Here is a 22554-nt window from a genome sequence, read left to right on the forward strand (position 1 = left end):
AAAAATAAATAAATAAATAAAATGGACTCTTAGATCCTTTTTGCACCCTCATTAGTCTGACTACAGTTGGACAAAGAGCTAGATTTGGCCTTTTGTCTCTGATTTCTGAAAACAGCCCAAGCAATTAAGGTACGTTTTGTTTTTCTGAAACAGCCAAGTAAATATGTGCAAGTGAACTGGGAGGGTGGGAGGCCCCAACTCATTACCATGGCAACAGGCCTCAGGCAGGGAGGGGGCATGATGTGGCCTCAGAACAAAGCACCACCTCCCACATTCTGAGGCCTGATATTAGTCCATGTAGAGAGTCATGTAGGATTTTGGGTATAAAAATGGCTGCATGAGGGACCTCAGGGTCCTTTGTCTATGGTGGCAGGTGGAAGCATGCATAGAGGAGCTCCCCATATCCAATGGACCAGCTTCCAGAAGCCAGAGGGGGACTGACTTGTCATGAAACTGTCCCTTTGAGCATCTTCTCAGCTATAGTGAAGGATGAAGCAAGTGTAGCAGAAGTTGTTAGCTCACCCAACTAAGACCACTTGGTCTGTGGGGGGTGGGAATTCGCAGAAGGTAGATCCCCCTTTTAAGTCCCTAACCTACAAAGCTTTTGGATATTTCACATCTTGTTTGAAATTTTCATTGACCTGACATGATCTATCAATTATATGTAAGTTGAATGATCATTCAATGTTCTCCATACTGCGGCCCAAAACTGCCATTCTAGACTTATGCTCCAAACATGCTTAGCAACTGCTCATTCCTTCCCCATCTCACATTCTGCTTCTTCTGCCAGTTGTATCTTTTCCTTTTTCATCTCTGCCTATGGAAATCTAGTTATATTTCTAGGATCATCTCAAATTTTACTTTCTTATTTTAGTCTTTACTTTCTTAAATCTTTTCCTTCTCCTACCACTCATTCCAACTGAATATAATCATAGACTTTTTTGAACCCCTGCAGAATGTTATTTGTAGTTCTCTTTTATATTTATCCTAATCTTATTTTATATGTTTATACATATGTTAGACGACGTGTAGCATTGGGAAAGTCAACTGCGAAGGAACTGTATCAAGTGCTGAGGAGCAAGGATATCTCCTTGAGGACTAAGGTGTGCCTGACACAAGCCATGATATTTCCAATCGCCTCATATGCATGTGAGAGCTGGAAAATTAATAAGGAAGACCGAAGAAGAGTTGATGCTTTTGAGTTGTGGTGCTGGAGAAGAATGCTGAAAGTACCATGGACTGCTAAAAGAACTGACAGATCTGTCCTGGAGGAAGTGCAGCCAGAATGCTCCTTGGAAGCAAGAATGGCCAGACTTCGTCTCACCTATTTTGGTCATGTTGTAAGAAGGGACCATTCCCTGGAGAAGGATGTCATGCTTGGTAGGGTGGAGGGTCGACGAAAGAGGGGGAGGTCTTCAATGAGATGGATTGACACGGTGGCTGCAATGATGGGCTCAAGTATAGCAGGGATTGTGGGGCTGGCGCAGGATCGGGCAGTGTTTCGTTCTGCTGTGCATGGGGTCGCTATGAGTCGGAAACAACTCGACGGCACTTAACAACAACAACAACAACAATACATATGGTATTTCTATACATACTTATCCTTCCCTTTATGGTTATAAATGCCTAGATGGTAAGAGCTAGAGCTGTTCTGATTTGCTATTCTCTCATAGTATAATATGTTTACTAAAAGAAATATTCAATAAAATTATGTTGAATAAATGTGAATCTGACACAAAATAAAATAAGAGAGAGTCAATATATACAACTGGAAGTCAGGATAATAAAGAAGCAAGTAGCAGGATTATGAGATCCAGAGGAAAACGTGAGCTTCAAAAAAAACATCTAAATTAATCTTCAGGAAAGACAAGTAGAACAAAGTGGTGGCAATGGAAACCATAGTGTAAGTGCTCTTAGAAGGCCATGATGAGCAGTGAGGTAGATCCAACCAGCCAAGGCCACAATTCAGGGAATCGTATTCCCTCAGTCATTGCCTTCTACAACTTGCCTGAGCTAAAAGTATAGAAGACCTAAACCTGCAACTTCAGCCAGCCAAGTTGTAAAATCAATTTTAACTAACCTCATACTGTGTTAGCTGTTCTAACCCTCTAGCCAGAAAGAAAGTCTAGAATAAATTTTGTCTTAAAGTTAGTATTACACATACCTGGTATGAACCCTTTGGCCTACCCTTTGGTCTTTCCTATTTCTTGCGCAGTTTAATGGTAACTGTTGTCTTATTTTGCCATCTGGTTTTCTTCTAGAGCTTTTAGAGATATACTTCTGTGCTCATTCAAAATCAATGCAAACCAGGTAGTCAACTACCTATTCCTTGTTGAGTCTTCTCTCTTAGGAATCCTATTCCCCAACAGAGAGTACATTTAGAACTGTGCTCTAAAAAATCATCATACTCTTAACTCTAAGTGCTAAATTTGCAAGTCTAGTTATTTTAACAAGAGAGTGTTAGGACTTACTTGTTATAGTGAGATAAGAGTACAAGCATCAACAAATATACATAATTTAGTTCAGTTGCCATAATTATGCAACAATATGACCTCATATCAACCACTTACTAAAAACAGTTTTCAAAATAATGTTAAGAGGATCAACTAACAGAATGGCAGAGTGAGGAGTGCACCAAACCTTATTCCCAACAAAACCACCACTTAACTGGAGAATATTTTAAGAAGAAATATCATTTAAAATGCTTAAAAATTGCCCCTAAGTGTATAAGGCAAGTAAAAACATATCCCTTTAAAAAATTTACTAAAGAATCTCTGGCATTTGCAGCATGACCTGCTCCTTCCTTCCCAACCACAGTTCCATTTTTAAAAAACTACTTCAGGTTATCTACTCCAGTTAAGTGTGATTAAGAAGACCAAACCAAAAAACCAAACTCACTGCCATCGAGTCAGTACTGACGCATCGTGACCCCTCGTTGGGTTTCCAAAGAGGTATCTCTATGGAAGTACACTGCCCAGTCTCCCTTCCAAGAAGTGGCTGGTGGGTTTGAACCACCAGCCTTCTGATTAGCAGTCAAATGCCTTAGGCACGATGCCACCAGAGCAGGGCTCTATATTTCCCCTAACTCCTTGGTAAAGACTACTATTTCACCTTGGGAGTAGCCAGACACTTGTTGTTGTTGTTGTTGTTATGTGCTGTCGAGTCGGCCCCGACTCATAGCGACCCCTCCTTGGGTTTCCGAAGCAGTATCACTACTGAAGTAGGATTGCCCAACCTTCCTTCCAAGGAGTGGCTGGTGGGTTTGAACTGCCAGACTTCTGGCTAGCAGTCAAGTGCTTTTAGCCACTATGCTACCAGATACCAGAGCTCCTGACACTAGTATTTCTTATACTGTCCAGCCCAAGGTTGCAAAATCTCTATTCCAGACATAGAAAGGATCCTTTCTACACCCAGCCTCATTCATAGGACAAACAGAAAATATTTGGTTCTATCATTCCCACCAAAATCCCTCATAGGGCAGAGGTTCCATTCTTAGAAATAAGCCAAGAGGACTAGGCCTACCACATCTATCACCTGCTTATAGAGTATGTGTGTCACATCAGATTGAGTGCTGTACCTGCCCTCAGTTCTTGGGCAGTGTTACAAAAGTCAGCCTAGAAGCAGTAGACCCTAGCAACAAAGAGCTCTGTACCTGTGTCTGAGGGGGCTGATTTTATTTTAAACTCACTGTGCCAAGTCAATTCCAAATCACAGCGACCCTACTTGACAGAGCAGAACTTCCCTATAGGGTTTCTAAGGCTGTAATCTTTACAGAAGCAGACTGCCGCATCATTCTCTTCTGGAGCGGCTGGTTAGCAAACTACTGAACCTTCAATTAGCAACTGAGCAATTAACTACTATACCACCAGGACTCCTTTTATTAGCTATTAACGAGATGAAAATCAAAACTACAATGAGATACCAACTCATGGCTATTAGAATGGCAATGATTAAACAAATCAATAGGTATTGGAAATGCTGTGGAAAAATAACAACCCTCAGTCATTGCTAGGAGCTCTGGTGGCGTAGTGCCTAAGGCATTTGACTGCTAACCAGAGAGTGGTGGTTCAAACCCACAAACCATTCCTCGGAAGGAAGACTGGGCAATCTACTTCCATAGATATACCACATCGGAAACCCAAGAAGGGGTCTCTATGAGTTGGGCTGGTAGGAATGTAACATGGCAGTCACCGTAGAAAACAGTTTGGCAGTTCTTAAAAAAAAAAAAAAAAAAAACAGACTTTAAAATTACCTTGTTGTTGTTGTTGTTATGTGCCATCGAGTCGGACCTGACTCATAGCGACCCCTCCTTGTGTTTCCGAGGCAATATCACTACGGAAGTAGATTGCCCCATCTTCCTTCTGAAGAGTGGCTGGTGAGTTTGAACAGCCAGCCTTCTGGTTAGCAGGCAAGTGCCTTAGCCACTATGCAACCAGAGCTCCTAAAATTACTTTATAACCCAGAAATTCCAATCCTGGGTATAGAAACAGAAATGAAGGCAGGAATGCAAAAGGAAACCTATGTGCCAACGTTCACTGCAACATTTTTCACTAAAGGTGGAAACGACATAAATGTCCATCAACAGAATGTGGAATATACATAAAATGAAATGCTATTTGGCCATCAATAGAAATGAATTCCTGATGCATGCCACACATTCATCAGGAAAACATCATTCTGAACAAAACGAATCAGTCATAAAAGGAAAAATCTGTATGATCTTACTTACATAAAATATATAGAAACCCATGATTATTAAGGGTGGGGGAGAGGGGGAAAAGGAGAATTTTGCTTAAGGAACATTGATTTTACTGAGAATGGCTCCACAACTTGAAGAATGTAATCAATGGTACCAAATTACAAATTATTGAGATAGAATGTTTTGTTATATATTACTTTCACCAAAATAAATAAAGAGGCTAAAGAAGGAACAGAGAAACAATAACAAATGAAACGGAGACACATAGAAAACAAAAAGCAACACGTTAGCTATAAATCCAAACATAGCAATAATAATATTAAATATAAATGGACTGGGTTCTCTGGTGGCATACTGCCTAAGTCATTTCACTGCTAACCAGAAAGCTGGCAGTTCAAACCCACCAGCCAGCCACTCCTCAGAAGGAAGATGGGGCAATCTACTTCCGTAATGATACTGCCTCAGAAACCCAATGAGGAGTCACCATGAGTCGAAACTGACTCAACGGCATATTACAACAACATAAATGGTTTTAACAATCCAAGATAGAGGCACATGTTTTCAGATTGGATTAAAAAACAAATAACCACAACAAAAATGAAAATGAAAAACAATATCCAACAATGCTTTCTACAGTAGACACACATTAGATTCAAAGACACAAATAGTAAAATTATGAAAAAGATATGCAGTGCCAAAAGCAAACATAAGAGAGCTATGGTGGTTACGCTAATAACAGACAAAATTGCTTTTAAAACAAAAAAAAAATTTAAGGAGATAAAGAATGATATTTCATGACAATAAAAGAGTAAATCCATCAGAAAGATATAATAGTTATAAAGGTATTTGCATATAAAAACAGAGGCCCAAAATACATGATGTAAAAATGACAGAAAGGGCCCCACAATACCACCACAGAGTACAGAAAGCAGCTTTGGAATGTAAGATTTCTTCTAATGTTTCAGCATTTTAATTTAAACTCCAGCATCTCTTTGCTCTGGTAGCATAGTGCCTAACTGCTAACCAGAAGGCTAGCGGTTCAAACCCACCAGAAGGAAGGTTGGGCAATCTACTTCCGTAGTGATACCACTTCAGAAACCCAAGGAGGGTTAATTGCAGGTGAGGTCCAACTTGATGGCACAAAAGAACAACATGTCTTGTTATTCATAAACTCATCCAAATCATTTTGAAGCTATTTAAATTTCTGAGCTCCTAGGTAATAAATTAGGAGCTCTGGTAGCATAGTGCCTAAGGCACTTGACTGCTAACCAGAAGACTGGTGGTTCAAACCCATCAGCCACTCCTCTGAAAGAAGATGGGGCAATATACTTCCGTAGTGATACTGCTTCGGAAACCCAAGGAGGGGTCACTATGAGTCGGGTCCAACTCAATGGTACATAACAACAACAACAACAGGTAATATATTATTGTATGGAAATTAACTGCTCTCTGAAATGACATTTTCTATTATTTACTTTAAAATGTGCCTCATTCAAGTTCAAAAGACACTCTGCCATTATAAAAACCAAAACACCAAACTCACTGCCATCGAGTAGAATCCAAGTCATAGTGACCCTCATTGGGTTTCTGAGGCTGTAAATCTTTACATAAGTAGATCGTCCCATCTTCCTTCCATGGAGCAGCTGCTGTGTTGAACACTGGCCTTCTGGTTAACAGTCAAATGCCTTATCCTCTACGCCACCAGAGATCCATTATAGGTTTTCACAATTTAGTGACTAACACCTTGTTAATCATATACACGTTATTCATAAATCCATAATTTCTGATACCGCCTGTCTCACCTTCCTTTCTATGACATAAGCAAGCCCATCCTTTCTCAGTGGTCTGTATCAAGCACCTCCTTCCACATCACCTGTAGGTGAGAGGTGAGAGGAAATCTGGCCATTCGCACTTCCAAGGAGTATTCTGGCTGTACTTCCTCCAGGACAGATTTTTTCATTCTTCTAGTATTGCATGCTATTTTGGTATTCTTCACCAACACCACAATTCAAAGGCATCAACTCTGTTTCAGTCTTCTTTATTCATTGTACACTTTTCACATGCATGTGAGGGAATTGAAAATACCATTGTTTAAGAGCAACTTGGAAATTTTTTTTGGTAATTGTGTTTGTTTACTGTTTTATATATGTAACTACATTGTCATCTGGATTCTAAGGTGTCTGGGAAGAAATCCTCACTGGCTACTATCAGAAACACTTGGTTGGTATGTTATACTGCATTTTTTGTTTGCTGATTTCAGAATTCTTTCCTTGTCTCATTACACTATAGGACAGAGTTGATCTTTCTGTGTCTCTTCTGACTGGAGTTCAAGTAGCTTCTTCTATTTGCAGGACTGTTTCTCTGTTTAGGTCTGGGAAGTTATCTCTAATTATCTCTTGAAAAATCGTTTCTATGCCTTTATTCTTGTCATGTTGCTCTGGGATTCTAATAATTTTAACGTTAGATTTTTAATGAATTCCATATTTGCTTTTGGGTTTGTTTTCTTTTCTTTGTTATTTTCTCGTTTCTCTGGAGATTTTATAACTTCAGGTATTTTGTGTTCTAGTTCATTTATCCTATCTTTTGTGTGCTTAACTCCATTGTTGAGTTTTTTTTCTTGCTTTTTGTAGTTCAATTGCTTTCTTCTGTAGCTTAGTACTTCTCTTTTTTGTGTTTTCTGGATGTTTTCAATTTCCTTCTTGAATATCTCATTTTGTTCCTCCATTTATTTGCTGATCTCTGCTGCTTTATTTTATGTGTGATTTTTGCTTCCTTTAAACATATTTAGCACCATAGTGTAAAAGTTGTCAATTCTTTGTAACAGTCTGGCTTCCATAGAAGAAATTTCCTTTTCTTCATGTTTTGCTTTTGATTGGTTTTTCTTCTCTTGTAATTTTGTGTGTTTTACTCTTTTTTGTTGCACTTGGGCCTTTTTGTTATCTTTTTTTTTTTTTTTCCTTTATCTTTATAATTCAAGAATTTTACAAGAACATGCCGAGGTATGTGTCTCTTTTTTTTATTATTATTAGGATTTGGGTGAAGATTTACAGAGTAAATTCACTTTTCATACAGCAGTTCACATATACTTTGTCTCATGTCATTGACCAAAATTTACAATGCAGCAGCTCCCCTCCCACTTTCTCACCATAGTTACCTCCTCCCAGTGTCCATCCCTTCATACTCTTCTGCACCCTGAGCTATCTTCCTGTGCATAAGCAGCCCTTCCTTCTCCCATGATTGTTCTCTCCAGGGCGTGTGTCTACTTGAGGTAAATGTTTAACTCACATGCCTGTACTTTGTTTGGCTGGAAACCTATCTTTTTATTTATTCATTTTAACTCTGAATTTTGTATTCTTGTTTTTTTTGGGGGGGGAAATTTTCTGCTTGGGTGCCCTGATGGCATAACAACCAAAAGCCCAATTGAAATGACAGGGCCTGTACCCACCAGTCTCTCTGTGGCAGAAAGATACAGCAACCCACCACTGCAAAGACTCACAACACTGGGAACCCCATGGGGCAGCTCCATTCCACCACAAAGAATTGACACAATGGTAGTGGGCTTGGTATCTTCTCCTGAAAACCACTAGATGGCACTCTTATCTTTAGGTTTTCTCAGTGGTGATTCAGGCATTCTGGATGCTTGAGATCTAGAATTCAATATACATGCATAGGAAGGAGGGGGGGTAGTTGGTTGCAGACACTGATGTAAGTGATAGGCACAACCTTCCTGTGGCAAAGGTAGGAGGTATTCTGTGCCTTTCTCTCACCAGCCCCATTGCACAGGATCTTCCACAATGTCCCACTATGGACAGAGAGCAAGCTGTTTCCCTCTGTGTCATCTGTCAGTCTGATGGTCTACTGCCCTTGCAATTTCTCCTATTCCTAGTGCTAGTCCATCTTCAGCCTCAGCTCTATTCAACAGAATTCTCTTGCAGCACCCTGGTCTCCCTTCAGCTCCTCCCAATTTCAAGGCCTGCAAATTATCAGGGCTAATTTTCACCACCTTAAAAAATCAGGCTACAGTTGGTAAAATTAGCTCCCTTTCTGTGTTCCTGTTTGAGGTGTTGCCCGTCACCATTCCCAAATTGCTGTAATGAGAAAGTGCTCCCAGTGTTAGCAGATAGTATCTTCTAGCTTCTGAGCCACCCTGTTCCTCCTCGCCCAGCTCTAGACTTATCCCTACTCTCCAACACCTTAGCTGTCACCTGGAGTTCTGAGATCTCAGTTTGTCCTAGTTTTTATCCATTGTTCAGTGGATTAGTTGTTGGGGGAGTAAATAGGAGTGTCCACTCATTTTGCCAAATTGCTCTACTCCTCCCCTCCCCACACATTTGTACTTATGAGAGGGAATGTGGCATTGGGCTCAAACAACAGACTCTAGAGCAAGACCAAACCAAAACTGACTGCCACCAAGTCAATTCCAACTCATAGTAACCCTGTATAGCAGACTAGAACTGACCCATAGGTTTCTAAGGCCTTACATCTTTATGGAAACAGACTGCCTCATCTTTCTCCCATGGAGCAGCTAGTGAGTTCAAACTTCCAATTTTTCAGTTAGCAGCCAAATGCTTTAACCACTGTGCCACCAGAGCTCCTTAGAGTAAGACCACATAGGTAAAAAACACAGCTTTGCTACTTGCTAGCTTGTGACCTTGAGAAGGTTAGTAAACATTTTTGTTCCTCAATGTCAGTATCTGCTGAAAGGTAGAAACGGTAAATGATAGTATCTAAAAGGCAGGGTTTTAGGGTTATTTTGATAACTGGATAAGTTTATATTCCTCAGCCATTCCTCAAACACCCCCTACAGACCTTAGGAAAGAGTTGAGTCCAAAGTAAGCAGAGCTCCCTATTAAGTATTAGGTATAATTATTTCTAGGTATAATCATTTATTGTTTTCAAATTATACATTCTTTAGTGAGTAACCCTTAGTTGATTCTTATCTGGGTGACAGCATTGCTTAAGTCCACAGAAATTAACATTGCAAAGTCCTGAGCATATGATTAAATGCAATATATTATTGTTCTATTGTATTTTTCTTCTTTCCTTTCTTCCTTTCTTCCAGGAATTGTTACTAAATGCCCACTATGTGGCATAATACAGTATTAGATTAGGTATAGTAACAAAAATTAAAACAAATGTTAAATCATTTTCAGAAAACAATGCCTAAAAGACATTTTTCCACCTCAACACATACATCTATATACACATTGGAGTCCCTGGATAGCGGAAATAGTTTTGTTGCTTACCAAAAGTCAGAGCTTCAAGCGCACCCAAAGGTTCCTTAGAAGTAAGTCCTGGCAATCTACTTCTGAAAAATAAGCCATTAAAAACTCTATGGAGCACAGTTCTGAGGCATATAGGGATCATCATGAGGAAAAGTTGACTCAAAAGTAACTGGATATATACATTAGTACTACTATTTATAGTTAACACTTGTTATGGATTGAATTGTGTCCCAAAAATATGTGTCAGCTTGGCTAGGCCATGATTTTTGGTATTATTTCATTATCCTCCCTTTTTGATCTGATGCATTTATCTTCCATTTTGTGATCTGATGTAATTATCCTCTGTGTTGTAAATCCTAACCTCTGTGATGTTAACAAGGCAGGATTAGAATCAGTTATGTTAATGGGATAGGATTCAATCTACAGGATTAGGTTGTACCTTAAGCAGATCTTTTTTGAGATATGAAGGTGATTAAAAAGTGAGCAGGGAGGAGGGACCTGACTACCACCACAAAAGATGAGCAAGATCTTGCCCTTTGGACTGGGGTCCTTGCACTAAGAACCTTCTAGACCCGGGGAAAGATTGTTGCCAAGACAAATGTAGATTCCCGAGGAATACTGGGCCCACAGATCTTGGAAAGAGATAAGAACCTTCCTCCAAAGCTGACAGAAAGAGAAAGCCTTCCCCTTTGAATTCAGACTTCAAAGCCTTCTAAACTGTAAGAGAATAAATTTCTATTTGTTAAAGCCATCCACTTTATGGTATTTCTGTCATAGCAGCACTAGATAACTAAGACAATGCTACTTACATATTTCCCTCGATTTATTATTTTTAAAATGAATGTCTAGTGGAGATTTTTAGACATTTTAGTAACTAAGTTCTTACTTGATAGAACTGTAGTATCTTTATGATTTCAATCTTTTGAAATGTGTTGAGACATCCTGTATAATCTAATACATATATATATATATATAATTGCTGCATCTGAGCTTAAAGATTATAAGCTAAATAATATATTGCATATCTATGAAATGTTTTAAAAATCATTTTGTACCGTAATTTCTTAGGAACTGGTTATTTAAATCTATTCCAACATGCAGAATAATGAGCAAAAGAAAAAAAAAAAAAAAGCTCTTCAGAGAATTAGGTAGGGAATTTTGTATTAAGGGGGTGGCAAATCTTTTTAAATTATCCAGATTTGGATATATTTTACATATTCTCTTCATACAGATATGTTCTCTTGGGGCCAGGAGAAGGCAAATTAAATACCAGCTAAACAACTGAATAATTCAGCTGCTGTTCCAACCTAGAAATATTAATAGGACAGGTATTGTTTATATTCTAATTAGCACTATGAGGAGGAGTAATTAAACATAACTTTAAGGAACTTCTCAAAATTATACTTCTCTAACATTAAAAAAAAAAAAGTTTTCAAGATGGTTGTTGTTATTAGGAGTCGTTGAGTAGTCTCTGACTCATATCGACTCTGCACAGCAGAATGAAACACTGCCCAGTCCTGGGCCAGCTCCATGATCCTTGCTATACTTGAGCCCATCGCCACAGCCACTTTGTCAATCCATCTTGTTGAGGGCCTTCCCCTCTTTCATCGACCCTCCACCTTACCAAGCACCTTACCTTCTCTAGGGAATGGTCCCTTCTGGCAACATGACCAAAGTACATGAGACAAAGTCTGGCCATTCCCACTTTTAAGGAGCATTTGGCTGCACTTCCTCCAGGACAGATCTGTTTGTTAGTTCTTTGAGCAGTCCATGGTACCAGTCCATGGTACATTCTTCACCAGCACCACAACTCCAAAGCATCAATTTTTCTTCAGTCTTTCTTATTCATTGTCCAGCTCTCACATGCATATGAGGCAACTGAAAATACCATGGCTTGTGTCAGGTGCACCTTAGTCCTCAAGAAGACAGTTTTGCTTCCCAGCACTTGAAAGAGGTCCTTTGCAGCTGACTTTTCCAGTGCTGTACGTCATCTGATGTCCTGACTGCTGCTTCCATTGGTGTCCATTATAGAACCAAGCAATGTGAAGTCTTTGGCAATTTCATTTTTTTCTCCATTTATCATGATGCTGCTTATAGGTCCACTTGTGAGGATTTTTGTTTTCTTTATATTGAGATGTAATTCATACTGCAGACTGTATTCTTCAATCTTCATCAGTAAACGCTTCAAGTCATCCTCACTTTCAGCAAGCAAAGATGTGTCATCAGCGCATTGCAGGTTGTTAATGATTCTTCCTCTAATCCTAATGCCTTGTTCCTCTTCATATAGTTCAGCTTCTTGGATTATTTGCTCAGCATGCAGATTGAGTAAGTATAGGGAAAAGATTCAAGCTTGATGCACTCCTTTCTTGATTTTAAACCATGCAGTGTCTCCTTGTTCTGTTCAAACGACAGCCTCCTGATCTATGTACAGGTTCCTCATGAGTACAATTAAGTGTTCTGCAATTCCCATTCTTCTCAATGTTAACCATAATTCGTTATGATTTACACAATCAAATGCTTTTGCCTAGTCAATAAAACCTAAGTAAACATCTTTCTTGTATTTTTTGCCTTGAGCCAAGATCCACCTGACATCAGCAAGGAACAGGCCATCTACTTCTCAAAGAATTGGCCAGGGAAAACCTTATGAATAGCAGAGATACAGTGTTTTCAAGATAGAAGTGATATAAAAAGTGGTTAGTTTTTTATGCTCATCCCTGGGTGGGACAAATAGTTAAGCACTCAGCTACTAACTGAAAGGTTGATGATTCAAACCCACCCAGGGATGCCATGGAAGAAAGGTCTGGCTATTTGCTTCCATAAAGATTACAGTCAAGAAAATCCTATGGAGCTCAGTTCTATTCTTTAACACATGGGCCTACCATGAGTCGGAATCAACTTGGCAGCAATGAGTTTGGCTAATTTGTTTACCGCTAGTCTCTACCCTAAATCATGCTCAAATCCATTGGAAGATTTGCTTGGAAAATTCCATAAATTACCTGTTTAAGTGTACACTTAGAGGTTATTGGTCACTAGAATTAAAATAACTCAAAATGCTTTAAGTAACAAAAGGTTGTTTGTTAATTGGCTTTTAAATCTCATAAAATGAGAAGTACTTAGTTAGGTAGTATTGACTTCATATTTGGTCAAAACAGGCTCTGGAACTATAAAGGATGGGTTTCTAAACCCCTACCTTTTTGCTTAACCACTGTCAGCTTAGGCTCAACCATTGTGTTATCTTGTACTTAATCACTGTGTGTTACAGGAACCAGGAAGATATGAGGCTAAGGAAAACACAAGAACTAGTTTTAGCCAACTTTGGCTCCCAAACATCCCTTGGATTCCCACCCAGAACATAGGTTCTGTCAGAAGACCCAAAGAAACCAAAGCGCTGCAACCTAAAGTTCAGGGGAGGTAATCAGAAGCAAAGGGACCAAAGCCCAGTTCCTGTCCAAAAGTCCCAGCCATGCTTTGAATATGCATTAGATTTCCCAGAAAATTATTAATTACGTATAATTTTCTTATTTCTCTTATTCAAGCTTTGGCTCAAGAAGTCAGATTTGAGTGAGTTTCCCTGGCTCCTTGAAACTCTGCATTTCAATAAACCACCTTTTTTTTTTCACCCAAACTCTTGTGTCAAGTAGACTGGCTCATTTGCACATTGGACAGGACCTTCCTTTATCCTTTATCAGTTCTTTCCATATTTCCACTGTGCATCATCAACGTGTGACCTTCATGGTCATAAGACATCTGCAGCAGCCTCAGCCATCACATTTTCACATGCCAATGCCCAAAGCAAAAATGGAATTATCTCTAAGGGTGCTTCCTTTTAAGGCATTTAGCTGCTAACCAAAAGCTCAGCAGTTCAAACCCACCCACTGCTTCATGGAAGAAAGATGAAGCAGTCAGCTTCCGTAAAGATATACAGGCTTAGAAACCCAATGAGAGTTGCTGTGAGTCAGAATGGACACAATGGCAGTGAGTTTGGTCTGGTTTGGTGCTTCCTTTAAATAGGAAAAAAGTTTAAGACAAGACCTCTGTTCGGTCACATCAGCCATAATTGTGTTTAAGCACTGCATTCTCAGTCAGTCATTTGCAAAGAGAACAGAATTGATCTGATCAACTGAAAAAGTGCTCAAATCTAAGTGTGCACAAAAATTACCTGGAGAATTTATTAATAATGACCCAGATTTCTAAGCTCCACACATAAATCTGTAGGTGAGCCCATGAATTTGCATCTAACAAGCTCCCAAGTGGTGCTGATCACATCCTCTACTACCCTAAAGCATGTGTCCACAGAGGGGACCATGAATGCCTAAAGAAAATTGGAGTTATGTTAGCAGAGGGGCAGAGGAGAATGATCCTTAGGTGATCAACTAGTGTTCATCCTAGATCTATTAATATTATCTTAAAATTGCTTTTCAATTATTATTGAATTAAATAAGAGCTGAGTTTCTTCTATGTTATTGTATCATCACTCTGATCCACCCCTTTCAAGCTATTACTAATGTATCTAAAGTTTCCATCACTACGCAACAACTGCAGCCATCAGATTGTCAACGCACCATTGTTGATAGAGCTGTTAAACTACTTTAAAATGAGTATTGTTTGGCTGACTTTAAAAAAGGCACTAATCAATTTAAATAAAAAGAAAAAAAGGGCACAAATCAAAGTGGAGGTTAAAATTTTTGTAGCCCTTCAAGAACACACTTGGTAACCACTTTGATATAAGAAGTCCAAAATAATGTCACTTTGAATTAAATTAATTTTTTAATGTTTATTTTTTAAATGTTCCTTTTATTTTCCAGGGATTAATTAGAGAATTAATTATCCATGTAAAATTATTTTGAAAGAACAAAAACAAACAAACAAAAAGCCAAAAGCCACTAGGCATGTACTGATGTTTTTAACTGCATTATGGACTGCTGTTTATTTCCATTTTTAAGAACTAGACTCATTTTGATGGCAAAAAAAGTCCTAGAATGAATCTGCTATTTTGCTTGGCAACATTTGAGCAAATAATTACTGCTACCATTCCTGCAGGCAGCTTTAAATTTTTCATGTCTGTTGGTAAGAAGGGGGAATATAAGAAAAATATAAAGATGAAATTCAGTAAGGATAACATCCTCAAAATAATATTTCTTAGCCAAGAACTAACTTTTCTTCCAACCATTAAGAAACTGTTTTCATTCTCCTAGAATACAGATTTCTGGGGTCCTTTGTAATTGGGGTGACCATGCAGGCCATTTGTTCTTAACTGTCCTTTTGAACGTTGAGCATTGGAGAAACTGGTCTCTAAAAGTCAGCATTCAGTCAAGTAATGGGCAATGGTCTAGATAAACCAGTAAGGCTTTTTTTTTTTTTTCTTTTTTTGCCTTGGGCACTGTGCTGTTTTGAAGAATTCAGTCAGTTTTCCAAAGGTCAAACTTATTTCAAAAGTCAGGCTGGGAGCTATACTTACAGTGAATCAGTAATTAGTTTAATTGTTCTTGAACAAAATGTTCTATGAAAATCCCTACTGAACACAAAGAGCTTATCAGTTCTGGTCCTTTTTCTATGGCAATGCAGATAAGATGGGGTATAAGAGTGTTTCTAGGTTTTCTCATCTTGGGAAGATTTTTGACTCTTTAGTAGAAATGTTGCCATGGCTTGCAAATCATGTACTCCATAAACTTCAATCAATTTCTATTATTGACTTAATACGATTTTTTTAAAACACTTCCTACAGAAATTGCTAACAACAAAGAGTGGAAAATATACTAAAGTAAAAAAAAACAAAATAGCTGATTTTTTATCTGAAAGTTAATTGACCTTGCAAATCACTTAATTCCCTTAAGAACTGTTTACTTCACCTGATCAGTAAGGGTTTGGATAGGATGTTTTTGTTTTTTTAAGTGCTTCCAGATATACAATCTAAGGGTGAAAACTTTTTTCTCTGTTCTATCCATCTTTGGGAACAGGTGTTAACAACAGTTAAATGAGGAAAAAATAGAAAATTGCAACAGATATTCTTTTAATTTGCTAACTAATGCAAAATGAAAAAAATAAGAGGCAGGATAATCTTTTCCTTAAACAAATTGACTGTAACATGATAGAGATGGCTGCAATTTAGAGAGCAGGATTAACTGAATTACAGAGATGTAGTTGATGCCGGGTTGAAGAATGATGTCTTTGTGCCAATGACATGATTCATTTTTTTTAATTGAGCAAAATATGTTTTTCTCCTTTAGGCTTCACTCTTTGTACCTTAAAAATAAAAACACCTTCCCAGAGTCATACATGAGTCACGCTGATTCACAAATTAAATGAAACACTGACAGCACACAGGGAAAAAATCCAGTGGTTATGTGGAAATGTAAGACAATTTGAAGGAGCTCTTCTGGTAGCATATTGCCTAAGGCATTTGACTGCTAACCAGAAGGATGGTGGGAATTTGAATTTCTGCTCATTCATCTGAACCTAATCACAAAAGTGAATATGTTCCTTCACTCTTTCTAGAACAATGATTCTCAAGCTCAAGCATCAGAATAATCTGGGAGGCTGGACCAAACCTCTGAGTTTCCAATTCAATGAGTTGGGAACAGGGGCTGAAAATTTGCATTTTTAACACTTTTCCAGGCTACATTGACTGATGTTGCTGGTCTGAAAATCACATCTTGAGTACTACTATTCCAGATCATAAGTAAAAGTTGGTGGTGGTGAGGAGGAGACTGCATTTTCAGATAAATGTATTGGGGGCCTGGGTGATGTAAACACTTAACATGCCCAGCTGCAGAATGAAGAAAGGCTGGTGGTTTGAGTCCACCTAGAGGTACCTCAGAAGAAAGGCCTGGTGACCTCCTTCTGAAAAATCAGACACTGAAAACCCTACAGAGCACAGTTCTACTTAGATACACATGGAGTCACCATGAGTTGAAATCAACCAGACGGCAACCGGTTTTTGGTGAGGATGGGATAGAGTCGAAAAATACTTTAAAAGTAAAAATATGAGGCACTTAAAATGCTATGGATTTTCCCTCATGACATCTTGCTTCACTTTTCCTTTTTCATATTCAATATCTAAGCAGTATAAATGCACAAGCTGGGACTGTTTGTGAACAGTATCAATGTTTCCTCACCAATTAAGAAAAAGAAACAAAAAATGTTGGTTAACTTGGAAGCTGCCCCATAATAAAATGCAGAAGTAATATTTAACACACAGAAAATTCAAGACGTTTTGTTATTAGTCTGGCTCATTACATCAGCTTGAATCATATTACCCAGCCTATTAAGAATCGATGATGCTTAAAAATACAGAAAACTAAATGTGGCATCAACATCCATCCTAATTGGAAGATATAATGAATTGAACTTCATAAAAAGACAGAAAGGAGCTGCAGTCTATTAGGATCCTCTATAGGATTGTCATAATTCAAAACCTGGGGATTCTACTCACCCATTTATAAGAAAATGCCATGAACATAATTTAAAATATTCAGGAAGCTTACACACACACACAAAAAAAATCCAAACCCACTGCTGCAAGTTGATTCTTGCTCATGGCAACTCCATGTGCTACAAAGTAGAACTGTTCCATAGGACTTTTTTGGCTGTGATCGTTATGAAAGCATATTGTCCATGCTTTCTTCCACTGTGCAGCTGGGTGTGCTTGAACCACCAACCTTTTGGTTAGCAACTGAGTGCAAACTATTTGCACCACCCAGAGACAGTGTTTCATATGCAGAGATTATTAAAATGTAAGAGACATTGAGCGCCCCTTTTTTTTTTTCATATAACCTTGGCTTTCTCTATGGTAGCACATAAGGATTTTGTGAGAATAACACATGAACTTGATTGAATAATTCTCCCCATCCCCGCACACTGATTAGAGCCCAGGGATACATTCACTCTTTTTCCAATTCAGTAACCATTACCGAGCAACTCCACTGGGCCAGGCCTTGTGCTATTGTTGTTAACTCACTGCCGTGGAGTCGACTCAACTCATAGCAACCCCTCCTTGGGTTTCCGAGGCGGTATCTCTATGGAAATAGATTGCCCAGGCTTCTTTCTGAGGAGTGGCTGCTGGGTGTGCTGTGAAATCACAGAAACCCTATGTGTAACAGAATGAAACACTGCTTGGTCCTGCACCATGCTCACAAATATTGCTATGGTAGAGTCCATTGTTGCAGTAAGAAAGTCAATCCATTTCATTGAGGATCTTCCTCTTTTTTCACTGACCCTCTATTTTACCAAACATGATGTCCTTCTCTGGGGACTGGCCCCTACTGATCACACGACCAAAGTATGAGAAATAAAGTATCACCATCCTTGCTTCTAAGGAGGATTCCAGCTGCAGTTTTTTCAAGACAATTTTGTTTTTTCATCTGGCAGCCCATTGTATATTCAATATACTTTGCTAAACTGTAATTCAAATGCATCAATTCTTCTTCGGTCTTCCTTATTCAATGTCCAGATCTCACATGCATATGAAGAGATTGAGAATACCATGGCTTGATCAGGTGCACCTTAGTCTTCAAAGTGACATCTTTGTTCTTCAACACTAACAAGGTCTTTTGTAGCAGACATGTCCAATGCAGTCCGATTTCATTTGATTTCTTGACAGCTGCTTTCATAGACATTGATTGTGGATTTGTGTAAAATCAAATCCTTGACAATTTCAATCTTTTCTCCATTTATCATGATGTTGCTAATTGAATGTCCAAGTGTAAAAACTTTAGTTTTCTTCATGTGGAGGTATAATTCATACTGAAGCCTGCAGTCTCTGATCTTCATCAGTAAATACCTCAAGTCCTCTTCACTTCCAACAAATAAGGTTGTATCATTGGCCTATCACAAGTTGTTAATGAGTCTTTCTTCAATCCTGATGCAATGTTCTTCTTATAGTCCAGCTTCTCAGATTATATTCTCAGCATACAAATTGAATGAATATGATGAAAGGATATAACCTGGCACACAGCTTTCCTGATTTTAAACCAAACAATATCCCATTCTTCCATTTGAACAACTCCTGTAACGAGCACAATTAAATGTTCTGGAATTCCCATTCTTCACAATATTATCCATAATTTGTTATAATCCACAGAGTCGAATGCCTTTGCTTAGTCAATAAAACATAGGTAAACATCTTTTTGGTATTCTCTGCTTTCAGCCAAGATCCATCTGACATCAGCACTGATATCCCTTATTCCAGGTCCTCTTTTGAATCTGGCTATGGGTGGGGATAAAATGATGAATACAACAGACAAGACCCTGCCCTCATGGACCTTAGAGTCTTTCAGCTATAAACAAAACCATCGCACCTGGCAAAAAGTAAAGTTTCAACCAATATTTGCTTAATGAATGGAATAATCATTCACTAAATAATTAAACATAATTTTCATGCACACAGGACAATGCTGGAGCCCACGGCGCATATCTTTGAGAAAAGGGGGAGAAAAATGATCTATGAATATTTAATAGGCAATAGGGAGGCACTGGGACACAATCCTCCACAAACATAAAAGGCTCACTGTCATTGAGTCGATTCAACTCATTATGACCCCCTTTGGGTTTTCAAGGCAGTATCTCTACAGAAGAAGATTATCCAAACTTCCTTCGGAGGAGTGGCTGGTGGGTTTGAAATTCCAGCCTTCTGGTTAGCAGTCAAATGCCTGCTCCCTCCATAAGCACAGGAGAGCGTAAACAGGATACAGATAATAAGCAACATAAAGGATATAAAGGAGAGGTTTAAACGATGAAATCATATTAATTATTAAACTCCAATTATCCATGACTGTGCTATAGCTGGATCAAGAAAATAGACATGGTATCTTTAATAAGCAGATTCTACAGAAGCCAGGTTTGTGTGAAGTCAGAATTTTCCTCTCTGATGCATGGTGTTTCATTCAGGATGGCCTGTTCGCTCTCTCCTATGCTCATGGAAACAGGCCAACCTAAATGAAACACCATGCATCAGAGAAGGAGAGTCCTGACTTCACACGTACTTGGCTTCTTTAGAATCTGCTTATTAAAGATACCATGTCTACTGTCTTCATCCAGCTATAGCAGAGTCATTGATACTTAGAGTTTAATAATTAACATAATTTCATCATTTAAGCCTCTCCTTTATATCCTTTATATTGCTTATTATCTGCATCCTCCATTTTAAAAAGTCAGCTCAAAAAAAAAAAAAAAAAGAAGCAGCAGCAGCGGCAGAAGTCACCTCTATACTTTCCATGTACCGATTGGAGTTCTTCGTAAATAATTCTTTAACTTTAAAGGTTTAGGGGCTATCTCCATTTCCTTAAACAATTTTATGGGTGTTCCTCATAATATGTTTTTTTTCAAAAATAACAAATCTCTACTATTCAGATCATAGTTAAATACATGCACTTGACGTTAAACGAAGCACCAGCAGCAGGTCTTCTCCCAAAATATGTAATACAAAATCATCAATAACACTCAATTCTAAGACAAAGAAGAAGTGAATACCATCAAAAAATAAAATGTTCCAAGTTTTATTTTAAATATACTGAATATTTTAAATAGTGGTGTATGTTAAAACCAAATGAAGCACTGAATATATGCACCATATAGCTCACTTAGAAAATGTAGGAAATTATGTAAGGAGAAAGTAACATAACCAATTTTAATAACCTGTGGATCAAGTGGTATTGGAGAATAAAACTCTATCAACACAATTTTCACACTTCCACACATTTAAAAAATGACAAAGGTTACTGAGTTTAGAGGATTCTTGGGTATAACACATGCAAAAATATATGTTGTCCAATTCAGATTTTAAGCTAGGCAGTAGAATCTTTTTCCATTGGGTGGAAACTTGTTTTAACTAACAAATGTATTCTAAAGGCTAGAAAAGAAAGTTTCAATAGAAAACCTGTTTAAGATAATAATAGGTAATTTTTTTTGTTATTGCTATTTTGCTGTTTACCATTTGCCAAATATCATGCTAATTGTGTTTTATGATTGAATAAATTTAATCTTTACAATTCTGTGAAATGGGTACTACTGTCACCTCTGTTGTATTGCTGGTTGGTGTTGAGTCAAATCCAATTTATAATGACCCCATGTGTGGCACCAACAGTTAAGGACTCGACTACTAGCTGAAAGGTTAGCAGTTTGAACACTTTGAAAGAGAGGATTGGTGATCTGCTTCTAAAAGGTCACAGCTTTGAAAATCCTGTGGCATAATTGTACTCTGCCTACATGGGGTTGCTACAAATTCTGGTGTACAGTGGAGAAAATTGAAATTTAAAGCAATTAAGCAATTTAACATAGAGCCAAAAAAGTAGTGGAGCCAAGATTTTAATCCTGGCAGTCTGGCAAGAGAGTCCATTCTCTTAACGACTATATTATGCGTTTATTTTTAGTAATATTATTGGGATATAATTTATTCACCATAACTTTAACACCTTTTGAAGTGTAAAATTTAATGATTTTGACTAAATATGCTAAGTTTTGCAAGCATATTCCTTTAGGTGATGAACACCGCTATAAGGCCTGTTTACAGCTTATCTCCATTCCCACCCCCAACAGGCAACTTCTGATCTACTTTCTGTCCTTTCTTATTTGTGGATATTTCATATAAATGGTATCATATAATATACAGTCTTGTATCTGGCTTCTTCAACTTAGCATAGTGTTTATGAGGTTCATCCATGTTGCAGGAATATACATATATCAATATACTGTTTCTTTTTTTTTCATTTTTAACTTTTGTTTCTCTGCTTGCCAAATATCATTCCCACATGCATCCTCGTATGCATGTACCACATTTTGTTTATTCATTTATGGAATGGACATTTGGCATTTTGGGGCTATTAAGAACAATGCAGCTATCCACTGCATTATGTAACTCTTACGTAATTTTTAACGTAATTCTTCAGATGTGCATGTATGTTTTTATTTCTCTTGGGTGGATACCTAAGAAAGGAGCCTAAGGCATCTGCCTGCAAACCAGAAGGCTGGCAGTTCAAACCCACCAGCCACTCCTCAGAAGGAAAACTGGGCAATCTACTTCCATATAAATACTGCCTCAAAAACACAAGGAGGGGTCACTATGAGTCAGAAATGACTAGACAGCAGTAAGTTTGGTTTGGTTTTTGGATGGTAATTTTAGAGTTCCTCAGTGGTGCAAATAGTTAATGTAGTCAGCTGCTAACCTAAATTGGTGGGTATAGTCTACCCAGGGTCATCTTGGAAGATAGGACTGGTGATCCATCATCAGTCTTTCTAAAAACAGTCATTGTAAACCCTATGGGATATAGTTCAAAATATAGCACAAAAGGAACTGCAATGAATCAGAATTAACTCAACAGCAATTGGTTTTATGGTAAATTTATGTTTAACTTTTTCAGAGGCTTTCAAATTATTTTCCAAAGATGTTGGACTATTTTACATTCTCACCAGCAAATATGAAGATTCCCATTTCTCCATATCCTGGCCATTTGTTATTATCTGACTTTTTGATTACAGTCATTACAGTGGATGTGAAGTGGTTTCCCATTGTCATTCTGATTTTCATTTCCCTAATGACTTATGGGGGGAGCTCTGGTAATATAGTGGCTAAGGCACTTGACCACTAACCAGAAGGCTGGCGGTTCAAACCCACCAGCCACTCCTCGGAAGGAAGAT

This window comes from Orycteropus afer, unplaced genomic scaffold, assembly GCF_000298275.1.
Source record: "Orycteropus afer afer isolate SDZICR_OR568_19922 unplaced genomic scaffold, OryAfe1.0 scaffold00096, whole genome shotgun sequence".
Classification (NCBI taxonomy): Eukaryota; Metazoa; Chordata; class Mammalia; order Tubulidentata; family Orycteropodidae; genus Orycteropus; species Orycteropus afer.